A 15,073-nucleotide genomic window follows, 5' to 3' on the forward strand; every position below is an offset into this window, starting at 1 on the left:
ATTTTATAGATGTACTGGAGGTTCGGTCGACCAATCCCACTGTTCGGTCGACCGAACCCGCTCCCTTCCTTCCTGACTGAAGTTCGAAGCTGGCTCGATCTTTTGCATTTACTGGTCTTTAATGGTTCGGTCGATCGAACCCCTTTTTCGGTCGACCGAACAAGCTTTTTCCTTGTTCGTCAGAATCTGTCATGATCTTGATTTAATGCAGCTTTAATGTTGATTGGATCGGTCGACCGATCCCTGGGTTCGGTCGATCGATCAGCCCATCTTTCCTTTGCTGCTGATCGGTGCTGATGAACTGGCTAGGCTGAGTCATCATGGTTCGGTCGACCGATCTTACGGGTCGATCGACCAATCAGGCTTTGATCCGATTCTGGCTCAGTTCTGATCTGGACTGACTTATGTGTTGATCTTACTTGGTTCGGTTGACCGATCCTCTGGTTCGATCGACCGATCCAACTTAACTTGCAAGACAGTGTTAGACTAAAATAACCTGCAATACCGATGTTAGACCAAAACAACCTGCAACACAGATATTAGCACAATAGTATAATAATGAGAAATAAAAGAACAGTAGAACTTTTCTTGATCTCAACTTGAAAACCTTCCCGGTTTCTTCAGTTGGATCAGCAACCTAAGGTTGTTCCCTTCGGGAATCCGACCTCACTGTCGCTCCTCCAGTTTGTTTACCTCAACCTACCTACCAAACTTTGATCCTTCAGATCTAGTTTGGACTTTTCACTCAGACTTGATCGGCTCCCCAGGACTTTTCCTTCGATCTTCGGTCCTCCAGACCTCTCGATCACTCTACCAAGCTTCGGGTCCCCTCGACCCACTTGGACTTGCACCTGGGTTCCACGATATGCTAAGATTTCTCCGCCTAGCCTCCAGCTAGGACTTTCCCGATTGAGTAAACATCCTGCATACTCAGTCAACTTGTTAAATTATAACAAGACTTAACTTGAACCTTTGACAACATCAAAACTCAGGTTTGATTCTGGTGCAGCTTGCACCAACACTAGGAACTTTTCCCTAGCTAGTATTCATATAGATGGTGAGGGTATCATGACTTGGCAGAGGAGGGCACAACACCAGCCTAACCCAGATGCACAGCAGGAGGAGGCAGATGAGTTTTTTCTCGCACTGTTTCCTGACGAGGCCGCTCCTGCCCCAGCGCCGGCTCGAGCCCCACGTCTCGCTCCTCACACTCTAGCCGATCGAGTATCCGGACTAGAGAGAGCTGTATCGAGCCTCCAGCAGGAGTCCTCCGAGTTTCACCGAGACATACGGCGAGAGGTCTCCGATCTCCGACGGGAGGTGCGGCAGGAGGTCTCCGATTTACGGCGAGATGTGCGGCAGGAGATCTCCGACTTGCGACGAGACCTACGAGAAGACGACCAGACTCGTCACAGTGAGATATTGGCTCTGCTTCGATCGTTGGGTTCCGGACCACCTCCATCATCGTCTCAGTAGTCGTGATTATTACATAGCACTGTTATGACACTATTACAGCCTTTGTAGTACATATTGTTCTATTGATCTTCATTTTCAGATCTGATTGGTTAGACTCTAACTTAATAGACTAGGACTTTTTCAAAACTCAAAACTATTTTTTCAAAAATAATTGTTTTAAATTCTAGGTTAAAATTGTTTTATTTTTTCAAAACCTTCCTACTTCTAGAATTTCAAAATAATTTTAGCCTTAGACTAAGAAAATCCCTTTAGAAATCATGTTGCCCCAGGACTAGTGTTTGAGCATCTCACCAACACCCTAGGTTTACTTTGCTTGTGATTGACAAACATAGAAAGGGGTGAGATGTATAGGCCAATTGCTTGGACTTAAGATGCTTATGTCAGTGCATCGATATAAGTCTAGGCGTTAAATACAAAATATACATTAATCAAGTTAAGTTATTCAGTTTAGTCAACCGCTAACTGATCACAATGAACTTAACTTGACTAACCAAGTGAAAGCTGCTATCTTCTGATAGTCAGTAAGTACCTAATTGGTTAGACAGCTATTTTAGATGTCAGGTTTAGGGGGAGGATTAAATCATCACTTAACTCCAAAATTATTTTCTCCATCTTATACATAATATTTTTGAAGTTTTTTTTTCAGTTTTGAGATTAAATTTCAGCTTTCAAATTTAAAGTTTTTTACAAACTTAATCAGTTTTGAAAAGTAAATATTTTTTAAAACTTAGCAATGAAATCCTCAATCTTAAAAACTTTTGTGTTAAATTTTCTAAACTAACTTTTATAAAACTATATTCTTCAATTAGATTTTATAAACTAAGATTTTTTGAATCTATTGCAAACTTAGTTTAGTAAATATCTTTTAAAACTCAGCTTTGAAATCTCAGGTTTGAAAAGTGTTTCAAAATTAAACTTATGTTTGTAAATTTTCTTGATAAATCTAGTTTTGAAAACTTAGTCTTAAAATTTTAATTTTGAAAACTTATGTTTGAAAATACTTTGAAAATTTAAAACTTGATTCTTATACACATATAAGTTTTTCAAATTTATGATTAGAAAATTCTCTTTGAGTTTGCAAAGTCATTTTTTTTAAAATTAATTTTGCAAAAATGACCTTTAAAAATTAACTACTCTCTCAAAACTTAGCTATTTTCCAAAAGCTAAAGCTAATGTTTTAAACAAGTCTTCCAAAGTTTAAACTCCCCCAAGTTAACTTGTCATCATTTCTTAAATTTTTGTTACTTTCTTTATACTCTGTATTGATGCTTATGTCCTTTTTTGATGAATGCCAAAGGGGGAGGGATAGGTGGTTAAGTTAGAACAACTAAATGCAAACTTGAAAAACTAACTTAAAACCTTAAAAACCTTGAAAATCATGCTTGATTTTTGCATATATTTTTCACTAACTTAACCAGGTTGTCATTCCATCAAAAAGGGGGAGATTGTTGGTGCGGTTAGCACTAACGGTCTAACTCAGGTTTTGATGAATGACAAATCAGGTTAAGTTAGGTTCGTCATTATCTAACACTCTGATCGAGTGTGCAGGATAAGTCCAGACAAGTCGACGGACTGACTGGATATCTGGCACGAAGTCCAAGCGGGTCGACGGGCTGACCGGACGCTTGGCGAGAAGTCCAGCTAGGTCGACGGGCTGACCGGATAGCTGGCAAGAAGTCCAAGCGGGTCGACGGGCTGACCGGACGCTTGGCGAGAAGTCCAGCTAGGTCGACGGACTGACCGGATAGCTGGCGAGAAGTCCAGACGGGTCGAAGGGCTGACCGGATGTCTGACAGGTGAGTAAAGGTAAGTCACTGGAAGGGAGTGACTGTGAGGACGCGTTCCCGAGAAGGGAACATTAGGCGTCGATCCGGCTTAGATCCATTTCGGATATCTAAGTCGAGATCGTGACTAGATTCCGGTCTCGGAAAGACGGAATCTAAGTCATAATCTTCTTTGATTAAAGTATAAACTGTGCTAACATCTTATTTTGCAGGATATACATATTGTTTGCCTCAGACTAACTCTTTCTTGCAGATAAAGGAGTTTCTGGAGAAAAAGTGGTCCGGGCGCCCGGGAGGCAATTTCTATCCCTGGCGTGTGTCGACACGTGGAGCTCGTTGGTTGGGCGGGCTACGTCACACCAGGGCGCCCGGAAGGGATCTAGGCGCCCCGAGCATCCTATAAAAGGAGGGAGAGATCTTCTACTGCTTGCTCTGCTGCTCTGCGCTCCTGCGACGCTAACGAAGCTCCGACAACACACGTTTTCTTTTCTATTCATTCCTTTGTCGGTATTGTTGTCATTTTCATTAGCTTTTTCTGTACTTAGTTTATAATAAATTTTGAATTGCTAGTGATTGCCCACCGAAAGCGGTCAACGACCGCAGGCCTTGGAGTAGGAGTCGACACAGACTCCGAACCAAGTAAAATTGGTTTGTGTTAGCATTGTTTCTCTATTTCCGCTGCGTTTATACTCGAACAAATTTTTTATTCGATATTCACCCCCCCTATCGAACGTCTACGATCCAACAGTTTCATCTGATGATCCGCAAATAAACTCATCCGATATGGAGGAAGACACTTAAAGCCAACGCGTAAGTTTGAATGCATCACTTACAAACCAGTAATGGATACCGTGAGATTTATTTAAATAATCTCTCTCCTACTTAGTTATTTAAATTGAGGAATTTTAATCATGCACGCACATCACAGCATGCACATCACAGCACACACATCACAACACATAAAACATCATATAATGGCAATAAATATGAAAATAAAATTTCCAACTATTATGGCCTCATCCAACGCTGTCCTCTAATATGCCGCCAATGAATCGTTGTCCTCCAATGTGCCGCAAATGGATCAAGCCGTCGCATTCTATCTCACTTCCTTCTCCACGGCGCCTCTGGTCCTCAAAATAGCACCACCCATAGCAAGAATACAAGCCGCAACAAAATAAAATTTTACATTTATCAATCCTATATTCCACAAAGGAATTTACATGTAATCTAGATCGAACAGAATGTAAAACAACAATAATAATAATACGACAACCGACCATATTTAATTATTACAATCATGCACACACAACAACCTCGACATGCCCGAGGGTTCAAATCACACACAAGCAAACAAAAAGTCATAATAGTTGGATCTAGGATGCCTGCAACCATAGAGTTAATCTATCTAGCACATCCTACTATTATCCGGCCTAAACTTATGTATGAGCAATGCATAATTTAATCGAAAACCAATCACACAACACCAGAAACCTCGCTCTGATACCACTTGAAGACGCTGGAATTTCGTTCTGTTTCAATTTCCTTGTACAAAAAAATTATACAAGAATAGAACTCTTCCTAGCAACCTGCATGCCCGATCAAAGATGTGTTAGATCAATCAAGCAAGTTCTTGAATGATCAAAGCACACCTTGATCGAAGTACAAGATCGCTGGCCTCTTGTGTTAGTATTCAAAAACAATACAAAGAAAACGAAAATAGATACGCAGCGGAATTAAAGAACTAGTTGTACTTTTTTTGTAGCTAAAGATCTCTTGATCTTCTATCGTATTCCTCTTCTCTTCTTGGACGTTGTGTGGGTGACGATCTATCAAGAACAAAACCACCCTCCTTCTCTTCTCGGTTTCCAAACCGCCGACTACAAAAGGAGGCTCTAGGATGGGGCACCTTCTAATCTTCTTCCTTCTCTTCTTCTTCAAGCCGCTGGCCACCAATGGATTGCTAGGAAGGGGCGCCAACCCTAGCAAGCAAGAGGAACCGCCGGCCACCAATGATGAAGGTCGTCGGCTCTAGGCAAAGGGAAGGGGGCGCCAACCCTAGGCAAAGGGAAGGGGGCGCCAACCCTAGGCAAGGGGAAGGGGGGCGTCAGCCCTAGGCTAGAGGAAGGGAGAGTTGTGGGAAGGTTGTGTGCCACCGGCCCTAGCAAGAGAAGAGGGGCACCGGCCACAAGGAGAGAAGAGGATTGTGGAGAATTAGAAAGTTAGGTTTTAGGAGCCACATCCTACTCCTTTTTATAGACTTGCCGTCGGTTATAGGGAAAGAAAAATTAACAAAATTTTATTTATAAAAAATCTAAATAAACTATGTTAAACTAAACCAAGTTAAGTTAAACTAAACCAAGTTAAGTTAGATCAAACCAAGTTAAGTTAAACCAAACCAAGTTAAGTTAAACTAAACCAAGTTAAGTTAAACCAAACCTGTTAGACCCCGTGGTAGTTTTGATGTGATCAACCAAATTTAGGTTAGGTCCTGTTTGTCCGATCCCTGTGTCTAAGTGTGCAGGAGCTTAGGAGCGCAGGAAGTCGAGCGCAAAACGCAGCTAGCGAGAAGGACTGCACGGGAAATGAGCCGACGGGCTCGGTGCGTCCGAAGGACGAGAGAGCTGTGGAAGAGTACTCTGATTGGCGAGAAGAACGTGCGCGGCGTTCGAGGGACGTAAAGCCGGGACGGAAGACTGTTCGAGGAGAAGGATGGGAACTGGGTTCGGGTGAGGCCTATTCCGGATGGCCGAAATCACCCAAGGAAGCCGAACCAGAACAAGTCAACTGGAAGTTGACTTATCAATGGTTCGGTCGACCGAACACCCTGATCGATCGACCAAACCCCTTTGCATCATAGCACAGCCGTTGGTGACACGTCAGCATCACATCAACCAGCGGTGAAGTGATCGGTCGACCGAACCTCATGATCGGTCAACCGAACCCAAGTTAACTTGACGCCAAGTCGAGCGAGATCATCGGGCCAAGTCAGAGAAGCTGATCGGTCAACCGAACCGAAGTTTATCCAGAGACTCAGTTGAGCAATTTGATTGGGCCAACTCAACTGGAGACCGTTGGCCGATTGGTCGACCGAATCCAAGCTCGATCCACAGAGACTGCACTTGGACTGAAGACTGGGCAGGTATAGCAGGTTCGGTCGACCGAACCTGGGGATTGGTTGACCGATCCCTCTCGAGTCAAAACCTGATCCCTAAGATCAGGTCATCCGATAAGTTCTTGAACCCCTATGTAAAGGAGGGTCTCGGGCAGCTTTAGAGGATAACGAGAACAACGGAAACGAACGAAGAAACAACTCTTGCACTCTCATTCTCTTAGCAACTACTATGCTGTCAAAGTGTAAAAGGCTTCTCCGCCTTCAGAGGAGACTCTTTTAGTGCGCCTTTCCACTGCCTTGGATTAACAACCGTCTCGGTTGTAACCAAGTCAAATAGCTGAGTTTCATTTCTTTTCTGTTATTTTGTTTTGTTATTAAGTGTTGCTTTATTTTAGAGTTGAAAAACTTTGAAGAGGGTAACTTTCAGTTTCAGGCAATTCACCCCCCTCTTGCCGGTCCCCGCTGAGTTGGCCCGATCAAATTGCTCGACTAAGTCTCTGGATAAACTTTGGTTTGGTCGACCGATCAGGAGGTTCGGTCAACCGATCAACTTCTTTGACTTGGCCTAATGATCTCGCTCGACTTGGCGTCAAGTTAACTTGGGTTCGGTCGACCGATCATGAGGTTCGGTCGACCGATCACTTCACCGCTGGCTGATGTGATGCTGACATGTCACCAACGGTTGTGCTCTGATGCAAAGGGGTTCGGTCGACCGATCAGGGTGTTCGGTCGACCGAACCATTGACAAGTCAACTTCCAGTTGACTTGTTCTGGTTCGGCTTCCTTGGGTGATTTCGGCCATCTGGAATAAGCCTCACCCGAACCCAGTTCCCGGCCTTCTCCTCGAGCAGTCTTCCGTCCCGGCTTTACGTCCCTCGAACGACGCACACATTCTTCTCGCCCACCGGAGTACTCTTCCGCAGCTCTCTCGTCCTTCGGACGCACCGAGCCCGTTGGCTCCCTTCCCGTGTCGTCCTTCTCGCTAGCTGCGTCTTCCGCTCGACTTCCTGCGCTCCTAAGATCCTACACACTTAGACACAGGGATCAAAAAAATAGAACCTAACATAAATTTGGTTGATCACATCAAAACTACCATGGGGTCCAATAATCTCCCCCTTTTTGATGTGCATCAATCCAACTCAGGTTAGGGTAAAACAAAGAGATAGTAATTTAAAGAAATTACTAAACTAACAATTCAGGCATAAATTTGTAAGTTTAAAATAAATTGCAAGATGAAAAATTTATACTAAGATAAACTCCCCCTTAACTGAACTTATCTTTATTCTCCCCCTTTGATCACAGTAAAAACGGGGACACAAATATTCTCCCCCTTTCAAAAAAAGTTTTCTAGTCATAGCAAAAAAATATTTTCAAAATATTTTTTTTATCACAGCAAAAATTTTTTTACTGAGTATAGAAACATTTTTCAAAATGCAAGCATTTTTGAAAAAAAAAACTTTCTAAGTAAAAATTTTCAAAGTTCCAAAAAAACTTTTTCGAAGCATTTTTTTTTTGCTTTTATCAAAAAGTTAATTAAACATTTCATTTTTATATTTAGTTTCCAGGCAGTGGCGAGACACTATGCCTTCTTGGTTATTGGAGCAACAACCACTTTCTAGTCAAAGCCGCATAAGGAAATTCCTTGTTTAATTTTCTCTCTAAAAGCTTTTAACCTTTTTAATTTTAATCTAGCATGGATTTTGGAATCTAATAAAGATTCCTTCCTATAGGATTAATTAAAAACTTAGGGGTACATAGTTTCTTGGTATTTTCCTAAGTTGACCCTGATGCTTCCTTATGTACCAATTTAATTTTCTATATAACTTTATTTTTAAATGTGGAAAAACATTTTTAAAACATGCATCATTTTTCAATTTTTTAATTTCTAATTTTAAAATTTCATTTTCTGATTTCAAATATTCATTTTCCTTTTCTACTTTATCTAATTCTTTAGAAAGAGCTTTAATAAAATGAAAGGACTGTTTAGGGTTTAGGGCACGTACCTTACTTACCTCGTCTTGCGATGCTCCACCTTCATCATAGCTTTCTTCTTCTTCTGTTGTTCCTCCCCCTTCATCTATGCTCATTTCTGAGCTAGACGTTTCTTCTAGCTGATGGTTGGCCATCAGTGCTAGTCCCGAGAATTCTTCGACTTCGGATTCGGAGGACGATGAATCATCCCACGTGGCCTTTAGGTTGTGTTTGGGTTGAGCTGGCTTCTTACTCTTTTCTTTACTTTTGCTCTTCAATTTTGGGTAGTCTCTGTGGATCGAGCTTGGATTCGGTCGACCGATCGGCCAACGGTCTCCAGCTGAGTTGGCCCGATCAAATTGCTCGACTGAGAAGCTGATCGGTCGATCGAACCTCCTGATCGGTCGACCGAACCGAAGTTTATCCAGAGACTCAGTCGAGCAATTTGATCGGGCCAACTCAGCTGGAGACCGTTGGCCGATCGGTCGACTGAACATAAGGATCGGTCGATCGAATCCAAGCTCGATCTACAGAGACTGCACCTAGACGGAAGACTGGGCAGGTACAGTAGGTTCAGTCGACCGAACCTGGGGATCGATCGACCGTTCCCTCTCGAGTCAAAACCTGATCCCGAAGATCAAGTCATCTGATAAGCTCTAGAACCCCTATATAAAGGAGGGTCTCGGGCAGCATTAGAGGATAATGAGAACAACGCAAACGAACGAAAAAGCAACTCTTGCACTCTCATTCTCTTAGCAACTACTGTGCTGTCAAAGTGTAAAAGGTTTCTCCGCCTTCAGAGAAGGAGACTCTTTTAGTGCGGCTTTCCACCGCCTTGGATTAACAACCGTCTCAGTTGTAACCAAGTCAAATAGCTGAGTTTCATTTCTTTTCTGTTATTTTGTTTTGTTATTAAGTGTTGCTTTATTTTAGAGTTGAAAAGCTTTGAGAAGGGTAACTTTTAGTTTCAGACAATTCACCCCCCTCTTGTCGGTCCCCGCTGCTCCAACAAAACCAAGTTAAGTTAGATCAAACCAAGTTAAGTTAAACCAACCCAAGTTAAGTTAAACCAAACCAAGTTAAGTTAAACCAAACCAAGTTAAACCAAACCCGATTATGGATGGGTGGATGCGAGGCTTTAAATATAGAGGCTACAACATGGACCTAGAGGAGAAATTGGTTTAGGCCTCCTGATGGGCTTGGGCTTCCTGTGTTCGGCCCGAACACCCAACTCAAGTCCATCAATAATAACTCATACTACTAAAGGGTTATTATTGAACTACCGCACCAATCCCATATTATAATATGAGCTCCTTCTTATTATGAGTGTGTTAATCTCTCTGTGTTTAAGATATCGTATGCCCGTTAATTAAATGAGTTACTGACAACTCAGTTAATTAACATCTGAATCCAAGAGTAGTACCACTCAACTTTATTATCATGTCGGACTAAGTCCACCTACAGGGTTTATATGATAATCCTTATGAGCTCCTCAAGGGGACATTATCAACCTAAATAATTAGGACACAGTTTCCTTCTATAATCAACAACACACCATATAGATAGTACTATTTCCCCAACTCATCGGGCCTATTGATTTAACGAATAAATCTCACTCATTGATAAGTTAAAGAAATAAATACTAAGTATACATGCTTGTTATTATATAGGGATTAAGAGGATGCACATTCATAATAACAGAGGTTCTGTTCTTTTATGTAGTCAGTATAAATCAAATATTCTCAAACGGTCCTGCTCAATACACACATAGTGTACTAGTATAATTTTATAGTCAAGACAAACTAATACCAAATTACACTACAATCGTTCTAATGGTTTGTCCCAATCCATCTTGGTTATGAGCTACTATTTATAATTTATAAGGAATTGATAACATGATCTTCTGTGTGACACCACACACCATGTTATCTACAATATAAATTAAATGGAAAACTATATATATATATATATATATATATATATATAAATATATATATATATATATATATATATATATATATATATATATATATATATATATATATATATATATATAATGCAAACATTTGACTAAAATGATTCTTATTTCAAAATATTTCAAAACAAATGTTCATACAAAAGTCAGGCTTATAGTATACATCCCAACAAAGCTCTTACTGTACCTCGAGTGCAAGTTTCCTTCGACTTGAGGTATACAAGTCATCTTAATCATGAAGACTTATACTTTGACATCTTAAGCAAGCACATCATTGAAGTGTAAACCCAGGATGATTGGGAATAAGTCAAAATGTTCAAATATGTTTGGATAGCTAATAGAGGATTCATCGCTCCTTACAAGGAGACATATGCCGTATGACCACTCGTTAGGATTATTATTCAAAGACTTTGGCCAAAGTATCACATGTTAAAAGTGCGAGACTCTTAGACACATGTACGAGTAATTTGAATCTATAGAACGAGGAAGTACTACTTGGACTAAGTGTGGTGTAGTCAATCTAGTGGGGATAGACACATAGACCATGGTCTGAATCAAGTGGGTATAAGACGAGTGAAAGGAACAAAGCATAACTCACTGTAGCTGCTGAAGGGTTTAGAATTAGTTCTAAGATCAATTATGATTTTTTGGCTAATTGAGAATCATGATGTACTACTAGGTGTCTCTCATGATTGTTCTATAATTAAGTAGTTAATTATGGACGACCAAGATAAACCAAGAACTTATTAGCTCAGACGCACTAATGAGTCTCTAAAAGACGTAAAACAAGTTAAAGAATAGGATTCTTAGATTAAGAAATAAATATTTGGTTGGACTATACATAAGACAAATATAGAAATATTTGTCATGATGGAAGTGTGGATAAGTTACATCTCTTATGGTAGAGTTAAACCATATTTGGTTTAATCATGAATTAGTCATAAACCAACTTGGTTTAGTTGTGAACCAAACTAAGGAATTAATGGACTAATTTTTTGTTAAAGAATAATGAGATGGATTTGGACTTTCTAATCTAACTTATTAAAGAGGATTATATATAGTTGTAATTAGGAGAGAATTAGATACAAGTTTTATTATTTGGTTGATTAGCTTTTGGAAACTCAATCCTCCTCTCCCTCTCTTCTCTCACACTGCCAATAAGAGAGTGCTCCCTCTTGTTGTCGTGACCACCACAAGGGAGAAAAACTCTCCCTTGTGTGCTTTTCTTCTTTTCCCTCTTGATCCCTCTTCTTCACTCGTGACTAGTAACTTCCAAAGGAAAGACTTGTACTCAAGGAGATGTCTTGAGGGACTCAGCGTGAATACGAATAGAGGCGAGGTTTGACAATGTCACTACTATTGATGCTCCTCTCTTTACAGGTCATCTGTAAAGTATACCTAGCGTAAATTTACCTCTCATAAAACTTTAATTATACGATCATGTTCATGTTATATCCTTGTATCCGTGTGGTGTGTCTGATGTAATAATTTTGAATTATTATTATTTTATTTTCTACTACGCATGTGTTACGAAATGTGTTCTAGCACGTACTAGCATCAGACATATCCCAACAAAATCTTCAAATGTTTAAGGAATTGAATCATATAATAGAACATTTTCTTGCTGTTGGTGCAACATCTCTCAGGTCAAGGTTGACCTGGTTGACCAAGCTTGAGTCTTGGTTTGTGTTTCGATGTTTGACAATACAAGGTTGATTGAACAAGAGTCAAGTAGGTCAAGGATTGACCGGATACTTGACTGGGAAGTCCTAACTGGGATATTAGGCGAAATGAAAGTCCTAGTGAGTGAAGCCAGGTAGCGGAGAAATCCTAGTGAGTGAAGCTAGGTGAAAGTCCTGGTGAGTGAAGCCTGGCAGAAAAGAAGTCCTGGTGAGTGAAGCCAGGTAGAAGAGAAGTCCTGGTGAGTGAAGTCAGGCAGAAGGGAAATCCTAGTGAGTGAAGCTAGGTGAAAGACCTAGTGAGTGAAGCTAGGTAGGTTGAAAGTCCTGGTAAGTGAAGCCAGGTGAAAGACCTAGCGAGTGAAGTTAGGCAGTGAGAAAATCCTAGTGAGTGAAGCTAGGTGAAAGTCCTGGTGAGTGAAGCCAGGCAAAGGAAAATCCTAGTGAGTGAAGCTAGGTGAAAGACCTGGTGAGTGAAGCCAGGCAGAAGAGAAGTCCTAGTGAGTGAAGCTAGGCAAAATGGAAGTCCTGGTAAGTGAAGCCAGGCACGGGGGAAAATCCAGATGGGTCAAGGTTGATCAGACATCAGGTGAAAGTCCAAGTAGGTCAAGAGAGTGACCGGATACTTGGCATGATGAAGGAAAGTCCAAGTAGGTCAAAGGAATTGACAGGATACTTGGCAAGAGGAGAAAAGTCCAAGTGGATCAAAGGGATTGACCGGAAACTTGGTGAGGGAGTCCTAGCAGGTCAAGGAAGTGACTAGATGCTAGGCATGATGTACCAACAGGGTAAGGTTGACCGAATGTTGGTTTGGGAGGCTTGGGACCTGGTTTTGGGTAAAAACAAAGAGCTGGATCAATCAGTGGATCGATCAGTGGATCGATCAGTGGATCGATCCAGGCAGTTTCCCAGTGCACAGAAAGCCTCTGGATCGATCAGTGGATCGATCCAGAGGTCCCAATCGATCAGTGGATCGATTGGGACGCTGCTGCTTCACGCGATACGTGCTGGATCGATCCGTGGATCGATCCAGGTGTTTTTCCAGAGCACATAGGCGCTCTGGATCGATCCATGGATCGATCCAAAGCCTCCCCGATCGATTGGGAGCATTCCAATCGATCGGGATTCGACCGTTAGCGTCGACTTAAGCCGCAGGCGTTCATTTCCTTCGGCATCGCTTCCACGACAAAGCTCAGATCTTCACCAGCGACTCCACAGAACTCTCCACGCCAGTTCTTGAAGTTCTTGGAGGTTCTTCCAAGTCAAGAGGCGGATCTATTGCAAGAGGAAGAAAGCTAGGGTTAGAGTTTTCTTGTACTCATTGTAAGCTTTGTACTTGTATTTTGTATCCTTTCCCCTTCTTCTTGTAGTGTGAACTTGTAGGGCTTCTCCGCCTTCGGTAGTTACCGAAAAGGAGGGTTTTATTAGTGGAGGGTGTGTGAGTAGGTGTGGATCCTTGGACTAGTCACCTCTTGTGAGGTGGATACCAAGTAAACCAACTTTGTTAGCGTTGTGTGGTTTGTTTCTTGTATTTCCGCTGTGCATCTTTGAAGAAACAATCAACGATGAGCACCTAGCATGCGAAGAGCTATTCAACCCCCCTCTAGCTACTTTTCGGTCCCAACAAGTGGTATCAGAGCAAGGCTGCTCTTCACCGGAATCATCGCCAGAAGGGGCAAACAAAACAAGCAAAGCTAGAGGGTGAAGAAGTTGGAGCAAAATTCTACAAGTCGAAGACTTCATCAAGAAGCTCAACTTCAAGATGCAATTCCAAGATGGACTTGGATTTGACACAAGGGTAGCTCCACCGTACACATCTACAAGCTTCGATATTTGGAAATCAAGGATTGAAAACTTTTTAATGGTGGAGATAGAGCAATGGTTTGCTCTTATGGAAGGCTTTGAAGCTCCAAGGAACTCCAAGGGCAAAGTCCTCAAGAAAAGCAAATGGAATAAGGAGCAACTCCAAAGATGTGAGGCCAATGACAAAGTGACCAAGCTTTTGGTCAATTTATTGCCAAGCAACATCTTAGAGCAAATTGGAGATTTTGAAGATGCCAAAGAGTTATGGAGCAAATTGGCAAAAACTCAAGAGATCCCCTCCACTGTACCAATCCAAGAGGAATCCAAAGAGGGTGACTCATTGGAGCAAGACCAAGAGGAGGACTCCGAAGTTGAGAGATGCTCAACTTCCGAAGAAGAAGTCCAAGAAGAAGCTTCATCCTCAAAGGAGTGCAATCAAAAGAGCAAGGAAGGAGTATATTCCTTGTTTCATGCACAAGAGGATGAAGAAGAAGATGAAGCCTCCACCTCTAGGATTGAGGGGGAGCAATCTTCATTGACACCGGATCAAGAGCAAGAAGGATCCTCCACATCCGGGTCAAGAGAAGAAGAGGAAGAAGAGGATGAAGAAGCTTCCACCTCCACGAGTCAAGTCAAATCTATTGGAGGAGTATCATCTTCGGATCAAGAGGAAGCTTCTACCTCCGGATCCAAAGGAGAAAGTGCCATCCCCACACAAAAAGGTATAAACATTTCAATTAATAATAAAAATCATATTATATGCTTTGAATGTAGGGAACATGGGCACTACAAGAGCAAGTGCCCCAAATTGGCCAAGAAAAAGGGCCAAATGGTAAAAAAGGGCAAGGAGAAGCCCAAGGAGACCATTCTCGGAACAAAGAAGAGCAAGGAGCACATTGTGTGCTTCTCTTGCAATCAAAAGGGGCATTACCGAAGTCAATGCCCTAATGGGAAGAAGGTGGCCAAGGCTCATGAAGGAAGCTCAACTCAAGGGGGAGCCTCCAAGGTAAAAAAGAAGGTATCTTTTATTGAGCCTATTCCCTTGCAAAATGGTAAAAAGCATGCTAAGTCAAATTTATATCATTTTAATGCTATTTACCATGAAAATAGGAAGCATGATAGCATTAAGGAAAATCATGTAACTTATCATGCCAAAACCTCTCAATCTAGGGTTAGAAAGGTAGATAGAAACTTAGGTAAGAACCCTAAGGATTCTAGGTATGTACCTAAGAAGAAGAAAAATCATGATTTTAGTGAAAATCTATGGTTGAGG

This window comes from Zingiber officinale, chromosome 7A, assembly GCF_018446385.1.
Source record: "Zingiber officinale cultivar Zhangliang chromosome 7A, Zo_v1.1, whole genome shotgun sequence".
NCBI classification, from domain to species: Eukaryota; Viridiplantae; Streptophyta; class Magnoliopsida; order Zingiberales; family Zingiberaceae; genus Zingiber; species Zingiber officinale.